The 21,201-nt window shown below is 42.9% G+C and overlaps 1 protein-coding gene across 8 annotated transcripts in view; it reads left to right on the top strand.

Annotated features, from left to right (window-relative positions):
• FBXO11 (F-box protein 11) overlaps window positions 1–21,201 on the top strand; it is a 268,336-nt gene that overhangs the window by 25,920 nt on the left and 221,215 nt on the right. Inside the window, exon 2 of one of the 8 annotated variants that reach the window (XM_029593386.1) lies at window positions 2,409–2,499. The exons of the other annotated variants lie outside the window; for them this stretch is intronic. The gene's annotated coding sequence lies outside the window, so the exon portion shown is untranslated. The remainder of the gene's footprint in view (window positions 1–2,408; window positions 2,500–21,201) is intronic. 8 annotated transcript variants of the gene reach the window in all.

Genomic DNA, 21,201 nt, shown 5'->3' with positions numbered 1-21,201 from the left:
TTGGTTGATTCGGGCCAGGTATCTGGAAGAGAGCTGTCTGGTGACCCGCAAGTTGATCTCCTTGTTGTAGGAGCTCGGTTGGGTGGTGAACCTAGCCAAAAGCAGTCTTCAGTCACCTGTTGTTGGTCTGGGTGTGCGGTTCGACATGAAACAAGGTAAAGCTTTTTTTTTTTTTTTTCTCCTGGAAGCTCATATTCAAAGGTTAATGGTGCAGGTGTGTCTTAGGACCATACTGTTGGGCATAGTGTTCACTATCTGCAGGTGCTCGGATTGATGGTAGCAACCATGGAAGGTAGTACCTTGGGCAAGGGCGCATATGCATCCACTTCAGCGTTCCCTACTATGTCGATGGAACCTGCTGTCTCTGGACTATTTGATTCAGCTCCATTGCCGATGGAAGTCTGCGCTCGCCTCCACTGGTGGTTGCAAGCGAATCATTTGAGAAAGGGACATGTTCCTGACGTTGCCGAACTGGTTGGTACTAACGACAGATGCAAGCCTCCAAGGTTGGGGAGCTCACTGTCGGGAACTGACAGCGCAAGGGTGCTGGAATACAGAGAAATCTCTCTGGAAAATCAATTGGCTGGAAGCCTGGTTGGTTTGGTTGGTGAGTTTGCAGTTCAGCTGCAGGGTCAAATAGTCCAAATAATGTTGGAGAACGCAACAACATTGGCTTATATCAATCGGCAGGGAGGAATCAACAGCCAGCAAGATCTCAAGAGAGAGACCAAATTATGGAATGGCCAGAAGTGCATCTTCAGGAGATTTCAGCCTCACACATTGTAGGAAAAGACAATGTAAGAGCAGACTTTCTCAGCAGGGAGAGTCTGGACCCAGAAGAATGGGTATTGTTGGATGAGGCATTCCAGCTGGTAGTGGATTGCTGGAGCCTTCCATTTCTAGACTTGCTGGTGACTTCTCGCAATGTGAAGGTTCCTCAATTCTTCAGTCACAGGAGAGATTCAAAGTCCTTGGGGACTGATGATTTTGTGCAGGCCTGGCTGAAAGTCAAGCTGCTGTATGACTTTCCCCCATGGCCCTTATTGGGAAGAATGATTTGAAGGATCAAACGCCACAGTAGGACGGTGCTTCTGGTGGCAAAGAATTGGCCCAGGAGGCCATGGTACGCAAATGATATGAAGACTCCTAGTCTCCCTTCTTGCAGGAACCTGTTGCAGCAGGGGCCTGTCCTTCATGAAGATGCAACATGGGTTTGTCTTATGGTATGGCCCTCTCAAGGGCCATACCATAAGACAAACGCTTGGTGTGAAGATCGAGGAGTGCTTGCTCATTTTGGAATTTTTGCAGGATAAGAACATATGACCATAAGAACATGCCATACTGGGTCAGACCAAGGGTCCATCAAGCCCAGCATCCTGTTTCCAACAGTGGCCAATCCAGGCCATAAGAACCTGGCAAGAACCCAAAAACTAAGTCTATTTCATGTTACCGTTGCTAGTAATAGCAGTGGCTATTTTCTAAATCAGCTTAATTAATAGCAGGTAATGGACTTCTCCTGCAAGAGTTGGCCCTTAATTCCTTGAAGATACAGGTAATGGCTCTTGCTGCTTCAGGGGCCCGGTGAATCCTTATTGTCTCATCCTGATGTGGCCCCTTTCTTGAGGGGAGTGAAACATCTTCATTCTCTTATGGTTACCAGTTCCTTTGTAGAGTCTTAACCTGGTGTTGGATTTTTTTGGCGGGCCCTCCGTTCCTTGCAGTTACTGACCTTGAAAACAGTGTTTCTGGTGGCGATTTGTTCTGCACAAAGAATTTGAGTTGCAGGCCTTGTCTTGCTGGGAGCCGTTCCTTAGGGCGACTCCAGGGGCATACAGATGTGTACTGTTCCTTCCTTCTTGCTTAAAGTGGTCTCAGATTTTCATTTGAACCAGTCAATTTCCTTAACGTCCTTGGATAAGGAAAGAGATATGGAGGAATACCAGCTGTTGCGTCCCTTGGATGACAAGAGACATGTCTAGAGAGGAGATTTCTAAACCTTTCTGAAAGTTGGATTGCCTGTTCGTCCTTCATGATGGGGGAAAACAGGATGAACCAGCTTTGCAGGCTACAATAGCTCCCTAGATTAAGGAGGTGGTCATGGCCACATATGTGGTGGCTGTAAAATCATTGCCCACTCAGGTAAGGGCTCATTCCACTAAGGCTCAGGCAGTGTCATGGGCGGAGGTTAGATTGTTGTCTCCTGTCGACATTTTCCATGCTGCGACATGGTTGTCCTTACACACCTTTTCCAGGTATTAGTGTCTGAATGTTCAGACCTGGGAGGACTCAGCCTTTGCATGTGTGGTTTTGACTGGACCGCGGGCAGCATCCCACTGGTTCTGGATTCATCTGTCTGGATGCTAAGAAATGAGAAATTACTATTTACCTGATAATTTCCTTTCCTTTAGGTCAAACAGATGAATCCAGTTTCCTGTCCTTGGCTGCCGATGGATTGCGCTATGGTCCTCCTGCAGGGCTAAGAGTTTTCAGGGATTACTGGTAAGTGTTAATCCAGTCCCTAGACTAGTGTTAATACATTCTGTGTCTGAGTTCAGTGTTGGTTGTCTGTTTTTAATCCAAGTTTTTCACTGTTCTGTCCACAGTTGCTTTTGAAGAGAATACTGGCAGGCTGATGTCACTGCAGGGCTATCTATATATAGTGTGACATCTGTTTGCTTTGTCTCCATCTGTTGGTAGAGGTGCATAACCCTCTGGTTCTGGATTCATTTGTCTGTCCTAAAGAAAAGGAAATTATTAGTAAGTAGTAATTTCTCAGTTTTTTCTACCATGCTTCCTCGCCACCTCCTTTCCCTACTACTGTTTTTTATTTTATATCTTTTTATTAACTTAAGTATAAGAGTTGTACTAGGAACTGTTTAAGACAGAAATCTAGTTCTGCTTATCCGAACATAACGTCATGTAAATAACATGAATCTGTAATATCATACAGCAGTAGCGGACATGTTGAAAACATATAAACAGGGGTAAACAAAAGTGACAGTGGAATGTAATACTCTCACACTCAAGTGATTTTTTTCAATTTATTTATTTAGATTTTTTCTATACCGGCATTCGTGAAAATGTCACATCAAGCCGGTTTACAATAAACAATGGGGTGATAACCGTAACAGAGAACGAGATAATATGTACTAAACATACTATAGATGCAGTTACAATAAAACAAGGAGTTGTACAACTAGGAGCAAGAAGAAGAAAAGATAGTAACTTTAACATAGTATATTAACCCGTAAAATGGTAGACTTTCCAAAAAGGGAAGTGTGTGATTTACAATGAATTGATCAATTCAAATAAATGTAGTTTTTAACAATAAAGAAGAGATCAGAAATAATAAAAATTCTGGATGTTTATAATGCTTAGGGTAGGTTGCCAGGATGGTTGTAAAAAGAAAGTTGTTGCTTGGAGGTTGAATGTCGGAGAGAATTGGGTTTAATCTGAGTCTGGGAAGGCTTGTTTGAAAAGCCATGTTTTGAGTCTTTTTCGGAATGTCAGTAAGCAGGGTTCCTGTCTTAGTTCCGTTGGTATGGAGTTCCAAAGAGTGGGTCCTGCTGTGGAGAAAGCCCTATCTCTGTAAGTTATGTGGAGGGAAGTTTTGGAAGGCGGTACCTGCAGAGACTCTTTGTAGTACTCTCTTATGGGTCTGGAGGATGTATGCTTTATGAAAGGGATTTGTAGGTTGAGAGGAGCGATTTCTTGGATAGTTTTGTAGATTATTGTGATTGACTTATAAAGAATTCTGAAATGGATTGGCAGCCAGTGTAAATCTTTAAGGATTGGGGAGATGTGCTCTCTTCTCCTTGTGTTTGTTAGAATTCTGGCTGCCGTATTTTGAACCATTTGTAGTGGTTTAGTATGTGCTGATGGGATACCTAATAATAAAGAATTGCAATAGTCTAACTTGGAGAAGATTATTGCTTGTAGGATAGTCCTGTAGTCATGGTTGTGGAACAGTGGTCTTATTCTTTTTAGAATATATATATAGAATATATCTCTCATGCTTCCTTCCCCCCCCCCCCCCCCTTCCTTCCAAATGGACAGGTAACCTGTAATATGAGGGAATGAGTATGCGGGTATATGTTTATGCGGGTATATGTTTGTGAGTATATGTGGTATATAAAAAAACTTAAATAAATAAATGTTTTTTTTTTTTTGACTGCTGGATGCCTGTGAGATGGGACATGTCCAAATGGTAGGACTGAGAACATGTCATGTGGTTATAACTAAGTGAAGTGATTGGCAAAGGGAAGTAACAGATACTGGAGTGTGTATGCAGACAAACTTGTGTAGTAAGTGTGCATAAGAGCATATGGGTTGGATATGAAGATACACTAGAGCAGGGGTGGGCAAGTCCGGTCCTCGAGGGCTGCAAACCAGTCGGGTTTTCAGGATACCCCTAATGAATATGCATGAAATAGATTTGCATACAACTGAGGCAGTGTGTATGCAGGTCTCTCTCATGCATATTCATTAAGGATATCCTGAAAACCCGACTTGTTTGCAGCCCTCGAGGACCGGAATTGCCCACCCCTGCACTAGAGATATGACAGGTACGAAGGTACAGAAAAGTTTGCTGAATCTGATCTGAAAATGTATACAAGCATAATCCATAATCGGCAGTTGAAGAGTGAGAGGTAATAATAGTAATACTAATGATGATAATGGTATTAGTAATAACAATAGTTAGAATTAATAATAATAATAATAATATTAGTAACCCATGCCGAAGCCAGTTATCTGGAATAGCCTCCCCGCAGACCTCAGGCTGGAACCATGCCTACTAACATTCAAAAAAAAACTTAAGACTTGGCTGTTCCAACAAGCCTTCTCGGATCCTTCAGACTCACAATAGACAAACAACCTATTCTCGAGCTACGGAACCATGCTACTATTTCTGTTGCCTATTATTATGATTATCCTAACTCCTCAGATAATATTGTTTCCTGTTTAATCTGAATCCATTACAACTTTTGTGTTTAAGTTATTGCCCTTCTTGGGCCTTTTATTCTTCTTACTTCTAAGCTGTAAAGCCTCCAAGTTTATTGTCCTTGTTTAATGTAACTTACTGCTCTCTTCTGATTATTTTGTACTGTTCCATTTTCTGTTACAAGTTTCTCTATCCCCCGTTTGATGTAAACCGATCTGATATGGTATTTAACCATGAAGTTCGGTATAGAAAAATGCTAAATAAATAAATAAATAAATCTTAACAGAAACACCAAGGTACTTTGGTCCTATAGGTTTTGAAATTTTTTGCGGATATCATTAGACATGCTGTGGATGAAAGGATCCCAGATCTCTTTTGTAGTTTCCCGCCTTCTGCCTGTTTGTCGCTCAGTCAAATATTCAAAGGTTGCCATTTTGAGCATCTTGTTCGTCCAAAGTTGAAGTTCCGGAGACTTGTCGGATAACCAGTAAGATAGTATGGTTTGTTTAGCGAGTGCTGCAGCTTTGTCCAGGAACAATTTTTGAGTTCTCTGAATCTGCAATCGATTTCCTGTAACTTGTCCAAATAGCCAAAACTTTGGGTCTTCTGGGAGGGATTGAGAATAAAGATTAGAGCATATAGTTCTTAGCTTGCATCAAAAAGGACAGATTTGTGGGCACGACCAGCAACAGTGAAGGTAATATCCTGTATCCAGTTTACATTTGTAAACATTTTTCTGATGGACTGATCCTCATCTGACAGGCTATAACAGGTGTACAATAAAGTTGCCATACAAATTTAAAAAGCATTTCCCATAAGTTGGCATTGATTGATACCCTAAATATATTCTGTAAATAGGATCTAATATCTGCACCAGTGATCCCTAACTGAGGGTATTTGGCCCATCTTCACACTATTTCTGAGTACATCTTGGGGGGAGAGTTATGGCGTAATATATTCGCAAACTGGGAGCTGGTTACTTTACTCATCCGGGGGTTGGATAAGATGTTGGTTACTGATTGCATTGCCCCTACTGAGGTGGTATTCAGGTGCATAGACGTAATGTAATGTCTAAGCTGTAAATAAACATAAGTCTGAATTTGGTAATTGGTATATAGTCTGAAGGTCATGAAAAGTATGCATCCCCGTGTTTTGACTGGAAAGGACCTGATTGATTGTTCGTAACCCTTTAACCGCCCACTGGTGAAATATGCCCGATCCTCTACTTGGAATGAACTGCGGGTTCCCGGTTATAGGTAACAGAGGTGTTACTGTGGACCGAAGCCCAAAATGTTTACATAAAAAAGCCCACATTTTTCTCCCAGAGTCCACTATTAGGTAATGCCGATATTGGTTCGGGACCTGTGAAGATGGGATTTATATTGTGAGTGATGGGACGTGCCAGAAAACCAATCCTTTAAATGTCGCATCATACATATAACATTGTATAGCTTAAAGTCTGGGCACACTAATCTGCCCTTGGCAGGTGAATTATACAACCAGTATAGGGCTAGCCTGGATCTGTTCCCTCACCACAAAAATTGTCGGAGGCAGCTGTTTATTTTCTGAAGGTCAGATGTATGTATCCAAATGGGGAGCATTTGTAATAAATACAGCCACCTAGAAAGTTCACTCATCTTGAATAAATGTATTCTGCCCCCAAGGGATAGGGGAAGATTTTTGCCATTGCTTTAATCTTGTCTTTAATTTGTGCAACATTGGTTGTACATTACACTGGTATATTTTGTCAACCTCAGGTGGGATAAGAGCTCCTAAATACTTAAGATGAGTGGTTGTCCATCTAAGTGAAAACTTTGGGCCCCAGATCTGTTGTAGATTCCCGTGCAGTACCATAGTCTCTGATTTCTCTCTATTTATCTTTAGACCAGAGGATGTGGTTAGTGCAGTTAGTATAGCTGTGTTAAAAAAGGATTGGATAAGTTCTTGGAGGAGAAGTCCATTACCTGCTATTAAGTTCACTTAGAGAATAGCCACTGCCATTAGCAATGGTAACATGGAATAGACTTAGTTTTTGGGTACTTGCCAGGTTCTTATGGCCTGGATTGGCCACTGTTGGAAACAGGATGCTGGGCTTGATGGGACCCTTGGTCTGACCCAGTATGGCATTTTCTTATGTTCTTATGACCTGAGAGAGCACCGAATCTGACTTGATGGTTTAAGACTATTGGCAAGGAACATTGAGGGTTGGTTAGGAAGATGAGGACATCATCTGCAAATGCTGCAACTCTGAATGAAGAGCCCCCAACCTCCACACACAATTAATTTCCTTATCTGCTGCAGTAGTGCGCAATAAGGGCTCAATGGACAGGATATATAAAAGCGGTGAAAGAGGACATCCCTGGCGGACACCTCTCTGGGGGTGGAAGGCGTCTGTAATAATGCTATTGAGCAGCAGGTGTGAGGCAGAATTTGTATATAGTAAAGATATATATTTTACTATGTCTCCTTTAAAGCCATAGCGCCCGAGTACCGAAAATAGATATGGCCATGATACCCGGTCAAAGGCCTTTTCCGAGTCAAAACTCACAACTAACGAATCCAGAGAGTGTGTTTGACAATAAGCCATAGCTGTGACCAATTTGCTGATATGTAAACTGGCTGATCTCCCTTTCATGAACCCCCACTTGATTTTCTGATATGAAAGGAGGGAGTATGAAACTAATTCGGGAAGCCAGTACATTTGCCAGCAATTTAAGGTCACAATTTAATAAGGAAATGGGACTGTATGAGGCTGGCTGGGTCAGGTCCTTCCCTGGCTTAGGCAGTACTCTTATGTATGCCTTAATAAAGTCAGGGGGGAAGTGATTCTGGTCTAAACCATCTTACCAAAATTTGCAAAGGGATTCAGAAATTTGGTCTCCCAGAATTTTGTAGTAATCATAGGAGTAACCATCAGGGCCGGGTGATTTCCCTATTTTGCTGGCTTTAATGGCCTGTAAGACTTCTGATGGGTTTATTTAAGGCGTCTAATTGTTGTAGCGTTAACTGAGGGAGCCGAAGATTTTCAAAGAAGTTTGCTTCTGCTTGTCCCCCTTCCTGTCTTTCATCGGTATATAAATGGGCGTAGAAATCCCGAAGTATCCCCCCTATTTCAGCCCCTCTTATAGCCCAGGAACCTGTTGGTGTCCGTAATTTTATTTATGAAGGTCTTACTGCGTCTAATGAGTATGAGATTCACTAGCGATTTACCAGTTTTATTGCCATAGTTTTTACAATTATGTTCTGCATATTGGAGTTTCTTCAAAGCCCTTTGCTGTAAGTAGGCGTGTAGGGAACTAAGAGTGACATGATATTGGCTAATATTATCTGGGAAGGGGTTTTGGATCATAGTCTGCTTGGCCTGTTTTAATTCACCCTCTAAGTGCAGAATTCTTGCAGTCAGTTTCTTATTTCGGTGTCTCAGGTAGGAGATTATTTCACCTCTCATAACAGCTTTACCAGTTTCCCAAAATAAACTAGGGTTGTCCTCATGCTGCGCGTTACTCTCCCGAAAGAGACACCATTTGGAATGTAGATACTGCTGAAACTCAGCGTCCGATTTCATGTACGCTGGGAAAATGGCACCATCGCATCTGTGGCTCTAGGCCATCCACGTGAAAGTCTAACCAAATAAGTGCGTGGTCAGAAACAGTGGCATTTCCGATACTGGTCCTGAACAAACTAAAATACATCTGAGGTTCCAAATATATAGTCTATACGGGATAAGGTATTGTGGGCTATAGAAGTATGTGTATAGTCTTTCTTCAGGGTGTAAAATGCTCCACATGTCTAAGAGTTGGAGGTCTTTGCAAAATGTCGCTAGATTAGTATGTGAAGGATGTTTAGGCATTCTTTGAGGTGTAACTGATTTGTCTAATGTAGGGTCCATGATGGTGTTAAAATCTCCCACTGTGAAGAGCCAACCTTGCCTGTGCATCAGCAAGAGGGCTGTAATATTTTGAAAAAATAGTGGAGATGGTACATTAGGGCCATATACATTGCATAGTGTGATATCCTTACCCTCTAGTTTCCCTGTAAGTATAATAAATCTACATTCTGGGTCCACGATTTCATTTGTGATTTGAAAGTTGACATTTTTGTGGTAGAGTATCGCTACTCCAGCTTTTTTCCCATGTGCAGGAGAGAAATATAGCTGTCCCACCCATTCCCGAAGTAGTTTCTTACTTTCGGTGAGATTCAGATGGGTCTCCTGCAAGCAGGCGATATCGACTTTAGCTCTCCTGAGAGCTTGCAACACTTTTGCTCTTTTAAAGGGTGTCCCTAAACCATTAAACTGGCCAATTTCATAATGGTTTAACTGGCTTTACAAACGATTGTATCACCTGGATGCTGGCCTGGCATTAATGGCCCGTGAACCCCCCAGCCTAGGCTCACCGACCCATCTATATAGCCCGCGAGAAAACATATACCTGATCATAGAAGGTATCCCTATGTAGAATACATTGTTCCCTATCTTTGCTCTTAGTTCTGGAAGGACCCAAATTCCTTCCCCCTGTTTCCCCTTCTTAAAACGAAAAACCATATCGCCACCCCGAACTGGGGAGGATTAGAGGTCACTTGATGATGTGCTCAGCACCATCTGCCTGGATAACCACAGTTATGATAGACTTAGCTTCATAGAGTAGATCGGGTTAAAGTCAGTGCTCCTCTTTGCCGATATGCGTATAGAGATTTCCTGTATCATAGATGGAGAGACACAAACAATACTTAGCTTCGTGCTACTCTTCCGTGCATATGCAGTATCCGTTCTATGTAATCCGATGTCCCGTAGGCATGTCTGATTGTCTTGAAAGCCGAGTTTTGGGCAGTAATCCAGAGAAGAACTGATGTTGTTTTCACCTCGCAGTTCCCAAACGGAGAGGATAGAGCGGGTGAGGACATTGGTCCTGCGTCATTATGTTGACTGACTCTTCATAGTTGCACAAAACTTTATTGTACAGCTCAATATCCACATAATGAACACTAGTGAACAAACCTTACTGAGTAAAAAAACGAATCAACTCAGAACATTAAACAATCTTCAGCGGTCCTCGGCAGAGAGTCTAAAATAAAATTTGACTATCTTTGCGATTGCGATCGGCAGCGCACAAATTTGGCAAAGACTCAGGTTGATTTAAGCCCCTCCAAAAAGGCTCTTGCTGTTTCGACATCAGAGAACATATGTGCTCGCCCAGCCTGCCAAATCTTTAGATTTGCCGGGTATTGTAGCTGGAACCTTATGTTCTTGCAATATAATTCTGAGCAGAGTGGGCTGAATAGTTTCCGTATCTGTGCGAGGTATGGAAAAGTCCTGAAACATGCAGATAGGAGAGGTTTGGTAAGTCAAATTTGCATGTGTATGAGAGGCTTGTAACATTTTTTGTCTATGCGCCCAATTTAAGACTCGTGCTATGACAGTGTGGGGTCGGGTTTCCCCATCCCGTTTCTTTCCAAGACGATGAGCTCGTTCTATGTGTAACTTTCCATCTAGCTCCAGGAGAAGCAGGGCCTCTGGAAGCCATTTTTCTAAGAAGTTTTCCATATTTTGCTCCTCCAGTGTTTCGGGGAGGCCTGTGATCTGAATATTGTTGCGTCTGGCCCTGTTCTCAAGATCATCTAATTTTTCAGATTGCTCAGCTACCTTTTGTTCCAGGGTACTAGGTTTCATAGCCATACAGCATTTTCATCCTCTAGGCCTGATAAGCGGGCCTCCGCTTGTTCTAAACGTGGAGGGAGCTCCTCAATGGAGTGCTGAAGATCCTGAAATTTGGAGGCAAGATCTGTAAATCTAGAGTCCAAGGCTTTAACAACTGCGTCGGTAACTTGTGTTGTTAACTCCATCAGAGAGAGTCCCTTGAGGGATTGCTCTGTTGCGGGGAGGGAGGGCTCTGGCCCGGTGCCAGCGCCATCTTGTCAGCTGGTTCCTTAGATTTTTCTTTTCCTTTTTTTCCCCCTCTCAAGGGTATGCTATTAATGGATTTAAGCATACATTTGTCGATCGATATGTGCTCCGTCTGCTGAGTTGAAAAATCTGTTTCCTCCCCGCCATTAGCCGCTGATTTCTTTATGGATTGTGGTGGATGGTGCTTAGAGCTGGTATGACATTTTTGCGGGTGACGCCATCTGACGTCACTTCTGACGAAACAATCATGTTAGTTTGAGCATGCAGGTTGGCGGTTGCGGTTAAAAAGATAGCGAATGAAAGCCAAGCGCATAATAAGCCTCGAGGCGTATGCCGCAGAACAGGAACCCTGAATCGTGAGCTCAGTAAATGATATGCTTTAAGGAAATGCTGTATAACTTGGGCTCCAGACTGCGATTTCATGCATGAATACAATCAAAAATTTGCAAATATAAGTCCCTGAGAAAGCCTCTAACAATAGAGGCGAAACGAAGATATCTTTTGTCGGACTCAGCGAACATATGATCCTGAATAAATGAATGCAGATATATTATAGACCATGTGATGACTGTTGATCATTACACATGGGATTGAGAAAAATATATGCATTAATAATTTTACATGTGATAATTTATAAGTTGTACACTTTTGTATTATTGAATAATCAGGTTAATATGTGTATTTATGACTAAAAGTACACTTGATAATTCCCATTTACCATCTCAAACTTCATGTGGTATTTTTATTGTGGGGTATGAATGTGTGAATGCGCTAGCTTAGTTTTAAATGTCTATGTAGGGATATATGTGGGTTTTTCAAGTAAATAAAAAATTGATTTAAACTGGTGTCTCTCTAAAAATTTGTGGTTGTGTTTAGAGCTGGTATGAGACACATCTGTCCAGCTTCACCACGTCACGTGACCTCCTCCCTGCTACTGTTTAACTTGGCAAATAACCAGCTAATACCTTTTTCCCTGCCTCCCCAACAAAACACATGCCCTGCTGCTACCATGTAACTCTATGTAATAGCCAGTGAAGGAAAGGCAATGTCATCTGAGGTCTTTGAAGACGTGGGCTTAAGTGACATGTGACTGACCTCAGGAGGCTTGAGGAATGCTGACTGGTTGTAGCAGAGATCTCAGGAATTGGACTGACAGTGACAAGAAGTTTGAGGTAGGCAGTTTTGTGGTAAAAGGAATATTGGGAGAATTGGGGAAGGCTGGCCAGTGGGACAGTTGTAGAAGAAAAGTCAGGGGGAAGTGGATAGTAGAGGCTGCAGGAGCAAGAAGCTTGTTGTTGCTGGAGGTAGGTTGTAAAAAGTGCGAGCCTCCTGTGATTCTATGTCAAAAAAATTATTTTGTGACCGTAAATGTTGGCATTTTGAGGAACTAGGGACCCTGAGAGCATCCTTAAAAAAAAATGGTCTGCTGTTCTGTAGAGCACCTTCTCAAGTGAACATGAATTTGCCAGTTGATATCCGTGCTCTCCAAACCTCGCTTTGAGAGAGGCAGGTCAGATCATTCTTCATAACTTGAAAATACAAATCCTATGGCAACTACATAAGAATACAAGAAGTGCTATGCTGGGTCAGACCAAAGGGTCCATTGAGCCCAGCATTTTGTCTTGGATAGTGGCCAATCTATTGGTCACTGAGGTACCTGGCAGATCCTAAAGAGTAGATCCATTTTATGTTGCTCATTCCTGGGGAGTCCAAAGTCTACCTGGTTAATAATTGTTTATGAACATTTCCTTCAGGAGCTTATCCAACTCCTTTTAAATCCATCTATCAGGCCGATACAGTAAGGAGCGGTAGGAAGAGCTGTGTTAGTGCCGGGCGCACCCGTGGTTGCCGCACGCACAGTCCAGCTCACCTACCGCTCGATACTGTATGTAAATAGCTTGCAAATGCAAGCTGCGTCTAAGAAGCACCCGTGAAGAGTTAGGCCCGCGTAACCCATTTTACTGTATAGAGCGCTATACAGTATCCTGGGTGCGCTGGCCTAACGCTTCACGGACACGCTGGTATCTGTCATTTCAAATGTCATTTCAAATGTCATTTGAAATGACAGGTACCAGGAAGTGGACGGTTCTCCTACGCTGTGGATTGCCAGTCCTCTCTCCCCTCCTCCCGAAGCAAGCAACGAAAGCGGAAAAAATCGAAAAAAACGAAAAAGCGAAAAAAAAAAGTTGTAAGAGAGAGGACGGGCAATCCTACGCTCGGGATTGCCAGTCCTCTCTCCCCTCCTCCCGAAGCAAGGCTGCTTTTCGCGCCTTGCTTCGGGAGGAGGGGAGAGAGGACTGGCAATGTAAAGCAACGAAGCGACTTACTTTTTTTGCAGCCCCCCTCTGGAGACAGACATCGGCGAAGACGGACTGCGGCTCCCTTGCCTACAGCTGCCCGCGAAGATGGATGCATCGCACGGGCGAAAGCAGCCCCTGTGCGTGTAATTGGGCCGCTCAAGGCGTGACGCCAAACGTCGTGACGTCACGCCTTGAGCGGCCCAATTGCACGCACAGGGGCTGCTTTCGCCCGTACAGGCGTCCATCTTCGCGGGCAGCTGGAGGCAGGGGAGCCGCGGTCCGTCTTCGCCGCTGTCCGTCTCCGGAGGGGGGCTGCAAAAAAAGTAAGTCGCTTCGTTGCTTTACACTGCCAGTCCTCTCTCCCCTCCTCCCGAAGCAAGGCGCGAAAAGCAGCCTTGCTTCGGGAGGAGGGGAGAGAGGACTGGCAATCCCGAGCGTAGGATTGCCCGTCCTCTCTCCCCCCTCTCTCTTGCAACTTTTTTTTCGCTTTTTTTTTTTTTCTTTTTCGCTTTTTTTCCGCTTTCGTTGCTTCGGGAGGAGGGGAGAGGACTGAGGCTGCCCCGGAGACCAGCACCCATGAGCGGGGGCTGGGGGAAAGTTTTCCGCCTACCCTTATCCCTGCCTCTAACGCAGGGGTAAGGGTAGGCGGTAAGTTAGCAGGTTAAACACGCGGCAAAACGGCAGGGTAAAAAAGCGAGTCGGGGCGCGCGTTACTGTATGGGAGGGAATAGCTAATTCGATCGTTTACATGTAATATACATGCCGCGGGCGGAAGGGGTTACCCGGTAATTTAAGGACGCGGTAAGAGTAGGTTAAAGGGGATAGTGTATCGTGGGTTGGACTAACGCGGCCGAAAAGTGGGTAGAGAGCAGGGTAACCGCGGCCGCACTTTACTGTATTGACCTGTATGTCAGTTCCTTGACCATATCTTCTGGCAACAAGTTCCATACCTTGATTGTATATTGCAAAAAAAATATTTTCTCCAATTTGTTCTAAGTCCACTTCTGTTAGTTTCATAGAATGTCCTCTAGTCTTAGTACTATTTGAAAAGATAAGGAATGGTTTCCTATTTACCTGTTCCACCCCACTCATGATTTTATAAATCTCTATCATAATCCCTTTCAGTTGCCTTTTCTCAAAGCTGAAAAGGCCTAAACTGCTCTGTCTGCCTGCATATAGGCGCTGTTCTTATCCCCTTTATCACTTTTGTTATCCTTCCCTGTACCTTTTCTATTTCTGTTATCTTGTTTTGAAGATAGGTCGACTAGAACTGCATGCACCACGCAAGATAGCATCACACCATGGATCAATACAGAGGCATTATATTTTTTGTTATGTTCTTCATTCCTTTCCTAATATTCTATTTACCTGTTTAACTTATGTCACACACTGAGCTGAGGATTTCAATGTATTGTCCGCGATGACTCCAAGAGCCTTTTGATGGGTTGTTACTGCTAATATGGAACCCAGCGTTGTGTACCTGTAGTTAGTTGTTTTTATCTATGTGCAACACTTTATATTTGTCCACATTAAATTTCATTTGCCACTTGTATACTCAGTCCTCCGGTTTGATAAGGTCCTTGTGCAGTTCCATAAAATCTGCTTGTGTTTTAACTTTGAATAATTTGTCTTACCTGCATATTTGGTTACCATACTGTTTGCTTCCTTTTCCAAATCATTTATTGAAATGCTTAATATCTCCAGTCCCAGTACACACCCCTGAAAGGCACTCCACTGGGAAAACTGACCAGAGTCATACTCTTTTTTTGTTTTTTATCCAGTTACAAAGCTACAGTAGGACATTGCCTCTTATTCCATAACTTTTCACTCTCCTGTGTAAATTTCCTACTAATTATTGTTTATTTTAGGAACAGTCTAAACATGTGTGTGTTTCTGTGCTATTGTCAGGTCCTTTGAAGAGCGTATGTGCAGGTTCCCAAAAATCAGACAAACAAGTGAGGTATTTACTTCAGATTACATTGGGTAACATATACAAACAGGGTAGCTTTGATCTGGGTAGGAGGAAATCAAGTTTAGTCTCAAATCAAGGCTCAATGACGTCTACAGGCAAAGCAGGTCAAATCCTGTGTCAGAATGCAGGACTGAATTTCTTTGGCATGAAGCTAGATACCTTCAAGTTAATGGGAACAAGTTTCTTGTTCCTAGCAACTTCTTTGTGCTGGTCTCTGTCCCTAGTGAGATATGGCCTCCAGAACTGGAGTATTGTGTTCAGTTCTGGAGCTGTATCTCATAAGGAATAGAGACGGGATGGAAGCAGTCCAGAGCAGGGCGACAAAGATGGTGAGGGGTCTCCATCAAATGACTCGTGAGGAGAGGTTGAAGGACCTAAATATGTATACACTGTAGGAGAAGCGGTGCAGGGGATATATGATACAGACCTTCAGATACCTGAAAAGTTTCAATAATGTACAATAGACAAACTTCTGTTGGAAAGAAATCAGTAGAACTAGGGGTCAAAAAATGAAACTCCAGGGAGGACAACTCTGAACCAACGTCATGAAATGGACGTTGGTTCCAAGTTGTCCTCTTTCACCACCCTCTCCATGACTTTCTTCATGGAGAGGGTGGTGGATGCCTGGAATGCCCTTCCGGAGTCGGTAGTGAAGACGAAAATGGTGAAAGATTTCAAAGGGGCATGGGATAAACACTGTGGATCCCTAAAGACTAGAGGATGGAAATGAAGAAAAGAGTGCATGTAGGTAACTTGCTGATGTGACAGTTACTACCCTTAACCAGTAAGCTTCATACTGTTAATGCTACTCCATCTGTGCTTTCTGGTTCAAAGGCAGGGGGATAAGAATAAAAGGGGAATTAGATTCAAACAGCAAGCAACAAGGGCATTGAATTTTGCGATCAGGGAAAACAGATAAGCATAGGGGTAACTTACTGATGCGGCTGTGACTACCCTTAACCAATAAGCCTGAAACTCTTGATGCAACTCCAACATTGCTCTCTGCTTCAGTGGCAGGAGGTAACGGGAATTGGACTCAAACAGCAACCATTTAGGGCCCTGACTTAAACTGTCTGGGAAACTAAGTATGGGGGTGACTTGGATGGCACGGCAGAAACTACCATAAGCTTGCTGGGCAGACTGGATGGACTATTGGTGCGTTTCTGCCTTCATTTCTATGTTTCTCCAATAGTTTGGTTTCTTGGAGGTGTGATGGAGCAGTGGGGGGTGGGGAGTTGAATTCAGAGGCTATTCTTGAAGTCCCCTGGAGCTTTGGTCTTTTTTCCTATGCTCCAAGGTTAGGCGACTGGCTAGGGCAGGGGTGAGCAAACTTTGAGTTATGGCCTCCCTTTCATTCATGCAGTTACTGGCCGATGCAGTGTAGTGTTCTCAGGCTAGTGCACTATTGGATGCGCTAAAATAACTCAAGATGCAAAATGGGGATTAGCATGTCCAAAACGTGCATCCAATCAAGCACATAGCTATTAGTGCTTATCATATGCAAATTCCATGTAAATGAGGCTATTAGGTATTAACCCGCGATGCCAAAATTTGTCGCACGGCCAAGACACCCATTTTAATGTGGCAAATTTAACACCTTCCAGGGAGCTGGTGTTAAAGCGTGCCACGCTCAAGGGCTCACCAACCCCCCCCCCCCCCCCCCCCCCCCCAAAAAAAAGTCCTGCTTTCTGTGATTCCTCCTATTAGTATCGTCTTGATACAAAGTAGGAAGAACCATAGAAAACGGAATCATGCCGTCAATCTCCAAAAAAAACCCAAAAACCTTTCTGTGGTTCCTCATAGGGGGACCATAGAAAGCAGTATCCCCAATATCTGGCCCAATTAACCCCCTGCCAGCAGGTAGTAAAGGAGTGAATACATTAATATTAAGTGTCAGGAACTTAATATTCACTCCTTCACTTACTGCTGATTGATCCATTCGCTGCCACATGTCAGTGACAGGACCAGTCCCCTTTCAGAAGGCTGTCCTGAAAGGGGATTGGTCCTTTCACTGACAAGGACCAATCGGGAACAGCTCTGCTGGGGGTGAGGAGGGAGCTCTGGCCAGGCTGTTGTGGGCTTACAGAAGAGCGCTAGGGACATGCAGATTATCCATTGTGTGTCCCTTTTAACGCAGTAGCTCATTTGCCTATTGCATAGAGCGCCCAGGAGAAGTGGATGTGTGCCCAGTTTGGACGCTCATTTTTTACATATTGATATTGCATCGGCCTATTAGTTAGGACACCCCTCCCCCTCCAAAATGTGTGTGTCTCTGTGTGTATGTGTATTTACACATACGCATGCTCTCTTTTGCATAAGAACATAAGATATTGCCATACTGGGTCAGACCAAGGATCCATCAAGCCCAGCATCCTGTTTCCAACAGTGGCCAATCCAGGCTACAAGTACCTGGCAAGTACCCAAAATCTTTATCCCATGCTAGTAATAGCAGTGGCTATTTTCTAAGTCAACTTGGTTAATAACAGATAATGGACTCCTCCTCCAAGAACTTATCCAAACCTTTTTTAAATCCAGCTACACTAACTGCACTAACCACATCCCCTGGCAACAAATTCCAGAGTTTAATTGTGCGTTGAGTGAAAAAGAATTTTCTCCGATTAGTTTTAAATGTGTCACATGCTAACTTCATGGAGTGCCCCCTAGTTCTTCTGTTATCTGAAAGAGTAAATAACCATTTCACATTTAACCCATTCTAGACCTTACCTCTATCATATCTCCCCTCAGCCGTCTCCTCTCCAAGTTGAACAGCCCTAACCTCTTTAGTCTTTCCTCATAGAGGGTGTAGTTCCACCCCTTTTATCATTTTGGCTGTTCTTTTCTGTACCTTTTCCATCACAACTATATCTATCTTGAGATGTGGTGACCAGAATTGTACACGTTATTCAAGGTGTGATCTCACCATGGAGCGATACAAAGGCATTATGACATCCTTCATTTTATTCACCATTCCCTTCCTAATAATTCCTAACATTCTGTTTGCTTTTTTGACTGCTGCAGCACACTGAGCTGACGATTTCAGAGTATTATCCACTGCAATGCCTAGATCTCTTTCCTGGGCGGTAGCTCCTAATATGGAACCTAACATTGTGTAATTATAGCATGGGTTATTTTTCCCTATATGCATCACCTTGCACTTATCCATATTCAATTTCATCTGCCATTTGGATGCCCAATTTTCCAGTCTCACCAAGGTCCTCCTGCAATCTATCACAATCTGCTTGTGATTTAACTACTCTGAATAATTTTGTATTATCTGCAAATTTGATTATCTCACTCATCTTATTCCTTTCCAGATAATTTATAAATATATTGGAAAGCATGGGGCCTAGTACAGATCCTTGAGGCACTCCACTGTATACCCTTTTCCACTGAGAAAATTGTCCATTTAATCCTATTCTTTGTTTCCTGATTTTTAACCAGTTTGTAATCCATGAAAGGACATCACCACCTATCCCATGACCTTTTACTTTTCTTAGAAGCCTCTCAATAGGAACTTTGTCAAATGCCTTCTGAAAATCCAAATACACTACATCAACCGGTTCACCTATAGCTAAATGATTATTAATCCCCTTCAAAAAAGTGAAATAGATTTGTGAGGCAAGACTTGCCTTGTGTAAAGCCATGCTGACTTTCTTCCATTAAACCATGTCTTTCTTTTTGTTCTGTAATTTTGATCTTTTAGAACACTTTCCACTATTTTTTCTGGCATTGATGTCAGGCTAACTGGTCTTTAGTTTCCCAGATCGCCCCTGGAGCCCTTTTTAAAATGGTGAAGTGTATTCACTAGGTGGCCATGCTGTCAACCGGTGGCTCAAAGCCCCCATTTTGTTTCTTTTCAAGTAGCTGAAAAGAGTAAGCTTTCATTTACACAGGCACAGAGATGCAGACACCATGCACTCAGACAGACATTGAGAGAAAATGTCTCATACAGTCATAGATACCCCAGAGAGCAAACAGACACGCAGACAAACACAGTTATCCCGCACCCAGACAGAAGTGGAGAGACAAAAATATCCCAACACAGACACCCACAGAGAGATAGAAACCAAACACCCAGACTGGCAAGGAGATACAGACATACCACAGCTAAACAGAAAAACACATTTACCACCCCCAGATAGAGGACAGAAACCTAGATAAAACGTACCCTGAAGACACATACAAGCAGACACATCTCACAGAGAGAGAGAGACAGGCAGACAGTTCTTCTGCAGAGTAAGCAGTTATTCTCCTTGGCTCATGGTTAAAGCCATGGCATGCTTACACTGATGTCACTATGTTCTGGCAGCTCCCTCCCTCTTGAGCTTGAAGTGCCTCCAATACTCTGAGACTCTACAGTGTAACCATTTGTTCTTCCTTGATTGGACAGCGAGTATTTCCCCTAGGTCATCCAACCTTGAGCAGTCTCTCTTTTAAATTCAGCAGCATCCAGACTAATATGTTTGTGGGATGTTGCATAGTTTGTAAATTTAGTTTGTTACAGGATTTGGTAGTTGATTCAAGCAAGCATGCGTTTTGTTACTCAGCTATTGAAATTCCAAGAGAACCAGAGGCTTTAAGGCCTGCCTGAGTACGTTTCACAAATAAATGAATTTGTGGCTGAGCATGAAAGAAAATATGCAGCGCTTAGCTTGTTTTAATGAATTTGTTTGTTAGGCAGGACAGAGCAGTTTATGCCAACTACAGCCTTCACTCCTTTTAAGGCCTTTGTGTTGTAGAAAGGACCACAGTAAGTTTCAATGACTCATTCTTTAGGGTTGTGTATTAATTATCACTAAGGTGTGGAAACTTGTTTCCTGTGCTTCTCTGGACTTTTGTAATGATTGTGTAACTGGAGCATAAATTACTAAGCAAATCCAGAGTCCAATTTGCATTTTTTAATTGCTGTATGGAAATGCTAGTAAATATTCTGCATTTTTAAGATATCTTTAGTTTTGTTTGCTTTTTTTTAAATATATCAATAATTCATGGTGTAGTTGTAAATTCTCTGTTTATTGGCTTTGGTATTTTATTTGCTTGTCAAATCAGGCTGTAAGAATGCTGGAACCTAATGATTAATTCCTGTTATTTTCTTCTATATTACACTCTGTATTTTCCAATTTCATGTACATCCATCTGTGCAAAGTCTTCCATTAAGTAGGAATGTGAAATATTAAATGTTTAAATGGTAAGTAAAGTCTTATTGTTTAATCATTTGAAAATCTAATATTTTCCAGTGTAAGTCAGGAGCACTAGGCTTGCCTGACTTCCAGGTATCCATTTCAGGCATGCTGCTTGGCTTCCTAGGTTGAAGAGGCTCCACTGCTTTTTTGCTAGTCTGGGAAGCACATGGGCCTAGAGGTAGGATGGAGGGAGGAGGTGGTGGCTGCTGGTGAGAGAGCTCTTCCAGGTAGATAACATTTAATAGTTAACTGTACCACCTTAGGGGTCTTGCTGCCACATGCCTACTTGCCATGCCCCTTATGTACCGCCTTAGGGGTCTTGCTGCCACATGCCTACTTGCCATGCCCCTTATATACCATATTAAGGGTATTGCTGCCTCTACTCTGCCTTCCTGCCATGTTCCAGATGTACCACCTTAGATATATCCGAGGCATGGCACAGTTAAGCTCTGGAATTCATTACTGCAGGATGTGGTTAAGGCAGTTAGCATAGTTGGGTTTAAAAAAGGTTTGGACAAATTCCTAGAGGAGAAGTCCATAAACTGTTGTTAATCAAGTAGACTTAAGAAATAGCTACTGTTTTTCATTGTGAAATAACTGCATGGGATCTATTTACTGTTTGGGATCTTGCCAGGTATTTGTGACATGGAATTAGAATACTGGGCTTGAAAGATCCTCATGCCTACCCAGTATAGCAAATTCTTATGTTTTGCTGCTATTGCTCTGAATTCCTGCCATACCCCAGATGTACCACCGCAGGGGTCTTGCTGCTACTTCTCTGCTTCCTTGCTAAGCACCACATGTAACACCTTAGGGGTCTTGCTGTCACATACCTACTTGCTTATGTCTGAGATGTACCAGCTTTAGGAGTCTTACTGCTATAGCTCTGCCTTCCTACCATG

The sequence above is a fragment of the Rhinatrema bivittatum genome, chromosome 3, assembly GCF_901001135.1.
Source record: "Rhinatrema bivittatum chromosome 3, aRhiBiv1.1, whole genome shotgun sequence".
Classification (NCBI taxonomy): domain Eukaryota; kingdom Metazoa; phylum Chordata; class Amphibia; order Gymnophiona; family Rhinatrematidae; genus Rhinatrema; species Rhinatrema bivittatum.
This window is presented reverse-complemented; position numbering and strand designations above follow the sequence as displayed.